Raw genomic sequence first — 10601 nt, forward strand, 5'->3', positions numbered from 1 at the left:
TGTATTTTTTATCCAATTTGCCAGAAATTAGAAATCTAGAGGTATGTTAGGACCATAAAGAGGTGTGTCTAAAATGATCCGTATCGGTCCATGTTTTGGTATAGCCCCCTTATAGACTGATCGCCCGATTTTAGATTTCGTAGTTTTTACCCAATTTGTCTGAAATTGGAATTCTAGAGATATTTGAGAAACATTAAGAAGTGAATTGTGAGTATTGGTCCATATTTTGGTATAGCCCCCATATAGACCTACCTCACGGATTTATTTCTTAGACTGCTAGAGTCTGTAGTTTTTATCCACTTTGCCTGAAAATGTAAGTTACTGGTATTTTAGACCCTCAAGAATTTGTATCGCATTTATTTCTACCGGTCCATTATGTAAGACATTGATCGATCGACCGATTTCACATCTTGAGGGTATAGCAGGAGCACTGATCATAAAAATTGCATGAAACTAAAAGTAAAATTTCCAGATTTTACTCCTCGTTATCATTTAAATAATGGCGGTAAAAATCTACGGATTTAAGATTTCAAATCAAGGCTTTTTTCATCGTTTACACGATATGTTTATGATTTCTCTAAAATTCAAACAAAATTGGTTCTTATAAATCCAGGATCTAATCTAGTATTCATAGGTAGAATCTTTAAATTTATCTACGGGAAGTGTACTGGTTCAATTGATCTGCTTGGGAGAATATCTGTCATCAAACCCCCTTAAATCCGCACCGACGAAGAGTTTTCAAAGGAAACTATTATATTTGATTCATGGTGGTAGGTATTTAAGATTCGGCCCAGCCGAACTTACTACAGTAGATACTTGTTTAGCTTCTTTTAGCCATTTTTTGCCCAAATCTAACGGTTTTTGGTGAAACAATTCTGACAGTAATGCCTCGAAACCCACAAATGACTATGATTAGAGACATTCAGCATTCAAAATTGTTTCCCGTTACCATGATACTGGCAATGTTGCATCGCATTCAAAAAGTAGACTAAAAACGGTAACAACATCAGATATTACCCGAAAAGTGAAGTCCAGATTTGATCGAAATCTGGCTCTTGACCTGAATATATCGCAAGAACGGATGCAACACATATTGAAAAATTAGCTTGGACTAACGCCATTGATGTTCCAAAAAGAGCAAAAACTTTTCGATGTACGAAAAAGTTAGACTGAAAATAGAAAAGAAGTTCCTTCGCATGGACGAAAGTTATTACAAATTTGTTTCCCTTACAAATTGGAAACAAAATTACGGTGTTTCCTTGCTAAGGAGGTCAGCTGACTGGCCACCAGAATTCACACTAATATAAACAATTATGTTCAAAAATCGTGAACTGACGGTAACAAAATGAAACGTAAGCATTCACGAAAAATCAAAACGGAATATTTACGATTTCATGAACGGTTTCTCTTTTCTTTGGCCACGAAAAGTCTGAAATTGTTCATTAGATGGTCTTATGGCAACTCCGTCGGTAGTGCAATGTGCTAAGGTGACTTGAATCTAAATCCGTTGATTTTTTTATGATTTCTAGATGATTTTTCTAAAGAAATCCGTTGAAGTTTTGCGCTAAGGGCATTTTGAAGAGTAAGTTTGGCAGTAAAAATGCCAAAGACGTCCTAGTGAGTGCGCTAAATATCGTAGAGCTACTTCCGTGTAACGTGTGATGGATTTATCGACCATTTGAAGACCATAATTCGTGCCTTAGATTACCCATTCGAATAAATCTAATCTTAGTATACTTTGGAAAATTTTTTGCCGTACATACAGCGTGTGATTCATGATATTTGGTATTAAATATTCGACCAAGCCTAGTCCTCGCTTGTATATATATATATAATCGTTTTATAGGCGAATTCCTTATCATATCCTAGCAAAAAAATTTGGAAGTTCTTCCAAAGGCACAACTTTAAAAGCACTTCCAGAAGATGTACTCCAATTGATGTCCTTTATTTTAACTAATCATGAAGTTCTTTTAATTCAATTTTTTTATAACTTGATTTGTTCATTCTTTTACTGGGTAATTTTAACTTTTTTGTTTCAAATATGTTAAAAACAGTGTAAGAATTCATAAAATGATATAAATCATTTAAATTTTGTCGAAAAAAATGCTAAATTCAATCTGAAAAAATTGTGAATTTTTGAAAATATTTGAGGTCAAACGTTTCCAACAAGCGTTAGAATCCATTAAAAATTATAAAAAATTATGAAAATTATTTATTTGACAAAATATAACAGAATTTTTTAATTTACATCCAAAACACTGAATTCGGATTACACCTAAAGAAGTGATGAAAATTCAGTGCAACGGCTGTTGAAATGGAGGACTTCCGTCCTATGACAAGCCCATGTTAAATTCATCGCTTCTGCGTCAATTATGCACCACTTCCGGATCCAAAAAGAACATTTTCATTACTTTTTTGGCGACGCTTTTTTGCTGGGATTTCTTATGAATTAGGTGTGGTTTATATCCTGAAATATTTAAGATGGAATCAGAGTCGAGACCTATAGGCTTATAACAACATTCACAATTTGATAATGCCCAGTTCCTTCGGTCAATAACACCTAACCATAATTTAACCACTAGTACTCCATTAAAAGAAAATGATTGGTAAACTTAACCAAATTTTATTGAAATATTTTAAAAATTTTACGTTATCGAAATTGTATTACAACATGTTTCATGCTTATCATGCATAATGTCTATATACCCTTACTCTTCGGCTTCTTTGACTTTTTGGGTTTCTTGGCCTTTCTGTTCTTCCTCCTCCTGATCAACTTCCTCTTGATCTTTTTGGTCTTCTTGCTGGGAGCTCCTGAAGCTTCTTCTCCAGCTGTTGATTCGTCGGTAGGCTCAGTAACGGCAGCGTCGGTACCGAGTTCAGTTGCTACATCAGTACCTTCTTCACCTTCAGCGGGTTGCTCTTCTTCGGTGGGTTGCTCTTCTTCAGTTGGTTGCTCTTCTTCGGGCGTTTCCCCTTCTTCAGCTGTTTCCTCTTCTTCAGCTACTTCCTCCTCTTCAGTGGTCTCCTCTTCTTCAGCGGTTTCTTCACCACCTTCTTCTGGTGGAGTTTCGCCTTCTGCTGGAGCTTCATCTGCCGGCGCTTCGGTGGCAGCAGCAGGATCTTCTACTGGAGCCTCAGTAGCATCTGTTGCTTCTGCTGGTGGGTCTTCTGCCGTAACTTGACCAACAGCGGCAATCAAAATGCCCAAACACAGGAAAATGGTTAACAACTTCATTTTAGAGCACCACAAGTAATGCTGCTCACTCACAACCAATGGATTATGATACGTTTCTAGAATTCTAGTCATATTTAAAGGAATTTTTGTTCTACATTTTAATCGACAACATAAAACAAAAACGTGCCAAAATCCATTTGTTTTTTTGGAATGAAATAAATATTGCAAACCTTTCTATTTATTCAATATGGGTTTTCCAACTTCCAAATAACTTTCTCTTATCTACTAGATCAACATTGAAAAATGTTTTCTAAGAAAATTGTCAAGTCAAGCTTTAACAAATATTGATCCTAACTTTGCTACAAATCTATAGAATTTGCGAACGAATTATTTTTGACAAGCATTTATATAAAGACGACCCATTTGGCAATTCAAATAAATTTCAAAGCATTTCAAAACTCTCTACCATAGAATGGGGAGGGGGTATACTAACTTTGTCATTCCATTTGTAACAAATTTCAGACTCAATAAAGTATATATATTCACGTCATTTCAAGAGACGGACGGACATCGCTACATCGACTGCGAATTTCGCCACGGCGGACGATGTCCGTCCGTCTATTGAAATTACCTGAATATATAATATGTATCTCCCATATAAAGCGATCACTAGATTTTATTTCTTAAGCCTCCTAGAAAAACAAATTTTATCCAATCTGGTTAAAATGTGGTACGTGATGAAAGTATAGGAAGCAAATACTTACATCACGTATTAGTGCATATCGCTTCATCACAATATATATCCCCCATATAAACCGACATCTAAATTTCATTTCAGGAGCCTCATGGAGGAACTAATTTCGTTCGTGGAACTCTTTAATTACTGTGTGGTAATTGTTTAATATCGGCTCATAAGTATTTACAGAGTACTCTGTATAAACTTATTAAGAACTGAAATGGCTTACGAGGGCGGTTCGGAAACTTCTTAGCCTATCAATGAAAGAGAATAGTTAGTTTTTCATAAATATATATATATATATATATATATATATATATATATATATATATATATATATATATATATATATATATATATATATATATATATATATATATATATATATATATATATATATATATATATATATATATATATATATATATATATATATATATATATATATATATATATATATATATATATATTTTTTTTTTTCAATATAATCTCCTGAAACTTCACTTAGTCCAACGCTTTTCTAGCAATTCTATCCCTTGATTAAAATAGTTTTCCTCAAGGTCTTCAAAATAGTGATTTACAACTATAATTGCATCTTCATTTGAGGTAAAACGCTTGCCAGCAAGGAATTTTTTTTTAGATTTGGGAATAAGTAAAAGTCACTGGGAGCTAAATCAGGAGAATAAGGTGGGTGGTCAAGTAACTCGTACTTTAATTCGTTGATTTTAGCCACTCTTGTGCGCTGGTGCGTTGTCTTGATGAAAAATTATTTTTTTTGTGTTGTAAGCCAGGACATTTTTCTCGAATTTGTAATTGATCCAAAAGGTTGCAGTAGTACTCTGAATTTATTGTTTTACCCTTTTGCAGATAGTCAATCAATAAAATACCTTTGAAGTCCCCAAAAACCGTTGCCATAACCCTACCAGCCAATTGAATTGTTTTTGCCTTCTTTGGGGCACTTCCTCCAGCTTCAGTCCATTGTTTGGATTGTTCTTTTGTCTCTGGAGTATAGTGGTGGATCCATGGCTCATCAACAGTTATGAAACGACGCTTAAAATCAATTTTATTTCGCTTAAAACGATCCAAACAAGCTTGAGAAATGTTCATTCTTATGCGTTTTTGATCGACTGTTAACAAATGCGGCACCCATCTTGCAGAAAGCTTTTACATCCGTAGTTCTTCATGCAAAATTGAATGGACTCGATCATTTGAGATGCCCATGATATTAGCAATTTCACGCACTTTTATTCGTCGAACATTTAATACCATATCACGCACTTTGGCTACAATTTCTGTTGTTGTTACTGTTTTTGAACGTCCACTACGTGGTCCATCTTCAATGCTTGTACGACCACGTTCAAATTCAGCAACCCAATTTTTTTTACTGTTGCATATGAAGGAGCAGTTTCACCTAACACATTCACCATATCATTATGAATTTCTTGTCCCGATAAACCTTTTTTATGTAAATATTTAATGACAGCACGCATTTCTAATTTTTCCATTGTAAAAAAATTGCGGATGCATATTTTTTGAACACCTGTTTCTATATGAAGGAGTTGCCAGATCGAAACAAAATTTAACATGTGTTCATAACAGAGATGGAAGTTTCCAAAACACTTAACTTTTTGTCTGTTTATACCGCTCTTTTTGTGCTAGGCTAAGAAGTTTCCGAACTGCCCTCCTATATAGGTATTTAATCTTCTTTTTTGTCCAATATAGACTCCATATGAACTAACATGCACTTTAGAAGACAATATTAACAAGTTTTAAAACACCTTGTGTGACAACAACATAAGTAATTTATTTGGCGATAACAGTCTGTAGTAGAACTTTCTACGCAATCTATGGTAGAGGGTAATAAAATTCGGCCTGGCCGATCTTACAGACGTATATACTTGCAATTTGTCTGTGATGTATGGATATATTTTCTTTACTTATTCATATTAGTTTGAATAGCACAACTTTAAGATAACCAAAAATATATGCAAATATGGGTTATACAAATAGACCACAAAATGGAATAAGCGGGTCACGAACACGGTTGCCACTCGAGACATAAATCATCTATGTGGAGGAAATGTTATCAAATAAAATCTTATGTTGTCAAAATTTTATTTCTATCAAAACTTTAGTTAAATAGAAAACAATTATTCAAACTTGAGATCATTTTTTATACCCTGCGCCACACAGGGTATAATAAGTTAGTGCATATGTTTGCAACACCCAGAAGGAGGCGAGATAGACACATGGTGTCTTTGGCAATAATGCTCGGGGTGGGTCCCTGAGTCGATCTAGCCATCCGTCTGTCCGTCCGTCTGTCTGTGAACACATTTTTGTGATCAACGTCTAGGTCGCAGTTTAAGTCCAATCGCCTTCAAATTTGACACAAGTTCCTGTTTTGAGTCAGAATAGAACCCTATTGATTTTGGAAAGAAATCGGTTGAGATTTAGATATAGCTCCTATATCTTTCGCCCGATTTTCCGTCAAATGACCACAGAGGTCAAAGTTGTAGTCCGATTTATGTGAAATTTTGCATAGGGAGTAGGATAGGATAGGGGATAGGATAGGAAATACTAAATATGCATGTCAAATTTGGTTAAAACCGGTTCAGATTTCTATATAGCTTCCATATATATGCTTTTCCGATTTGGGCAAAAATGCCCAAAATACCCACATTTTCCTTATAAAATCGCACTGCTTAGTCGAAAACTTGTAAAAATTACTCAAGTTTTCCTTTATTTCTAATACATATCTATCGACCGATAAATCATAAATACACTTTTGCGAAGTTGCCTCAAAATTGGTTCAGATTAAAATGTTTCCCATATTTTTATACCCTTCACCACTACTGTGGTACAGGGTATAATAAGTTTGTGCATTTGTATGTAACGCCAAGAAGGAGTAATCATAGACCAACCTTTTAGTATACGGATCGACTTAGAATTAAATTCTGAGTCGATTTAGCGATGTCTGTCTGTCCGTCTGTCTGTCCGTCTGTCTGTCTGTCTGTTGATGTATTTTTGTGTGCAAAGTACAGCTCGCAGTTTTAGTCCGATTGTCCTAAAATTTGGTATTGGGTCCTGTTTCGGCTCAAAGACGATCCCTATTGATTTTGGAAAAAATCGGTTCAGATTTAGATATAGCTGCCATATATATTTTTCGCCGATCTGGTCATAATTGGCGTGTATATCAACCGATCTTCCTCAAATTCTGTACATCCGAATATTTTATGGGTCTCGAAAAACTTGCAAAATACCAGCCAAATCGGTTCAGATTTAGATATAGGTCTCATATATAGCTTTCGCCCGATTTACACTCATTTGCCCAAAAAGGCCAATTTTTAACTCCGATTTGGTTGAAATTTTGCACAGGGAGTAGAATTAGCAGTGTAACTATGCGTGCCAAATTTGGTTGAAATCGGTTCAGATTTGGATATATCTCCCATATATAGCTTTCGCCCGATTTACACTCATATGACCACGGAGGCCAATTTTTAACTCCGATTTAGTTGAAATTTTGCACAGGGAGTAGAATTAGCATTGAAACTATGCGTGCCAAATTTGGTTGAAATCGGTTCAGATTTGGATATATCTCCCATATATAGCTTTCGCCCGATTTACACTCATATGACCACAGAGGCCAATTTTTTGCTCCGATTTAGTTGAAATTTTGCACAGGGAGTAGAATTAGCATTCTAGCTATGCGTGCCAAATTTGGTTGAAATCGGTTCAGATTTAGATTTATCTCCCATATATAGCTTTCGCCCGATTTACACTCATATGACCACAGAGGCCAATTTTTAACTCCGATTTAGTTGAAATTTTGCACAGAGAGTAGAATTAGCATTGTGGCTATGCGTGCCAAATTTGGTTGAAATCGGTTCAGATTTAGATATAGCTCCCATATATATGTTTTTCTGATTTCGACAAAAATGGTCAAAATACCAACATTTTCCTTGTGAAATCGCCACTGCTTAGTCGCAAAGTTGTAAAAATGACTCTAATTTTGCTAAACTTCTAATACATATATATCGAGCGATAAATCATAAATAAACTTTTGCAAAGTTTCCTTAAAATTGCTTCAGATTTAAATGTTTCCCATATTTTTTTACTAACATTGTGTTGCACCCTAGTGCATTAGCCGACTTAAATTTTGAGTCTATAGATTTTGTAGAAGTCTATCAAATTCTTCCAGATCGAGTGATATTTCAATGTATGTATTTGGGACAAACCTTTATATATAGCCCCCAACACATTTGACGGATGTGATATGGTATCGAAAATTTAGATCTACAAAGTGGTGCAGGGTATAATATAGTCGGCCCCGTCCGACTTTAGACTTTCCTTACTGGTTTTTACTAACATAGTGTATCATCCCAAGGCGTTAGCTGACTTAAATTTTAAGTCTATAGATTATAAATGTTGTTCAGATGGGGTCAGATTAAGTATAGAGGTTAAGTATAGACATGTCTAGAACCTTCACGCACAGCAAAACCATGTTTGGACATGGTTGCCGCATCCATTTAATGCTTAGCTAGAGCATGTAATTGCCGCGAAAACCATGTATTTTGTCTCTGTAAAAATAGTTTTCGAGCGGAGAAAAATGTATGGTGGCAATAAGCATTTGAATGGTTATCAAATACCGCAAACATGTTCTATCATTTAAATGATAGAATTTGAGACCATTAAATGATCGGGAAAATCATGTACCTGACCATTTAATTTTTTTACTTTTTTACAGGGAAAAAAGTATGGTGGCAATAAGCATTTGAATGGTTATCAAATACCGCAAACATATTCTATCATTTAAATGATAGAATTTGAGACCATTAAGTGATCGGGAAAATCATGTACCTGACCATTCAATTTTTTTACTTTTTTACAGGAAAAAAAGTATTTTTATAGGTTAAGTATAGATATGTCTAGAACCATTACATGACCATAAAGACCATTTACATTTTTTTCGTGACCATTTAATTTTTTAACTTGTTTGCAGCGAAAAGAATTTTATAAAAACATTGAGCAGGTACACACGATTTTCATTTTCCGCGTCAGTCGTGTGTTCATTGTTTCTTGGAATGGACGGAGAATACGGATTTACGGTTTTGTGTTAATTTATTTATTCAGAAGTGGAACGTGGTTGTATGTGAACACAAAAAAGGAAATTGTAATTGAAAAAATGTACCTGTTTTTTGTTCTGCATTTTGCTATATGGATCATTAATTTTTATTTGCAGTTACATGATGTCTGCGTTTGTACATTTGATGGGCATGATGTAAATATGGAATAATTACTTATTGTTGAAATTGAAATAAAATAGAGTGTGTAAAAATATATGATGTTTGCTTGAACGGCATTATAAATACAAATAAACAATGACTTTGTTTATACATAAATAAAAACAAATAAATAAAGTTAATTTTGTGTTTTCTTATCTCAAGTGGCGTCCTTTTTTCGACGATGAAAAAAGTTTTTTCATAAAGATCAAAACATTTTAGATTGTGACCATGTTCTTTTAACTAGAAGAAAAACATTTTTAATGAATACCATAACATTTTAAATCGTGACCATTGTCTTTTCATTCAAACAAAATTCTTTTTATGAATATAATAAAATTTTAGATGAGGACAATTATATTTTTGTTACAACCATGTTCACTAACATGGTTGCAGGTTAAAATGTCCTCGAATATGATTGTGACAATGATGTTTCTTCTCTGCGTGTATTTGGAACAAAAACCTTTATATATAAATAGCACCCAACACATTTGACGGATTTGATATAGTATCGAAAATCTGAATTTACAAAGTGGTGCAGGGTATAATATAGTCGGCTCCGCCCGGCTTTAGACTTTCCTTATTTGTTTTTATATGTATTAGTTCCTTTTATACTTCAATATATCGCAATTACGTTGAATTGCTTCAACAGGAGTAGATCTACAATAATATTGATTGATATTTTTAATCACGACATATAAATTATTTAATAAAAAATTGTTTATCAAATTATAAATAGAATAATATAATTAGAATATTATAATTATAAATAGAATAGTAGAATTATTTATAAGTTGATAAACTATTTTTTGATAAATAATTTATATGTCGTGATTAAAAATATCAATCAATTTTATTGTAGATCTACTCCTGATGAAGCAGTTCAACGTAATTGTGAAATATTGAAGAATAAAAGGAACTGATACATACAAGCTTGAATAATTATTTTCTATTTAATAAAAAAATTAAGATCGAATAAAATAAAAATTTCTAATAGAAATTTTTGTCAAAATTTTATTTCTATAGAACATTTTGTCAAAATTTTATTTCTATAGAAAATTTTTCTATTTAATAAAAAAAGGAAGATCGAATTAAATAAAAATTTCTAATAGAAAATTTTGTCAAAATTTTATTTCTATAGAAAATTTTGTCAAAACTTAATTTCTATAGAAAATTTTGCCAAAATTTTATTTCTATAGAAAATTTTGTCAAAATTTTATTTCTATAGAAAATGTTGTCAAAATTTTATTTCTATAGAAAATTGTGTCAAAATTTTATTTTTTAGCGAAAATTTTGTCAAAATTTTATTTTTATAGAAAATTTTGTGAAAATTTTATTCTTATAGAAAATGTTGTCAAAGTTTTATTTTTATAGAAAATTTTGTCAAAACTTAATTTCTATAGAAAATTTT

Source organism: Haematobia irritans, chromosome 3, assembly GCF_050003625.1.
Source record: "Haematobia irritans isolate KBUSLIRL chromosome 3, ASM5000362v1, whole genome shotgun sequence".
In the NCBI taxonomy this organism is placed as follows: Eukaryota; Metazoa; Arthropoda; class Insecta; order Diptera; family Muscidae; genus Haematobia; species Haematobia irritans.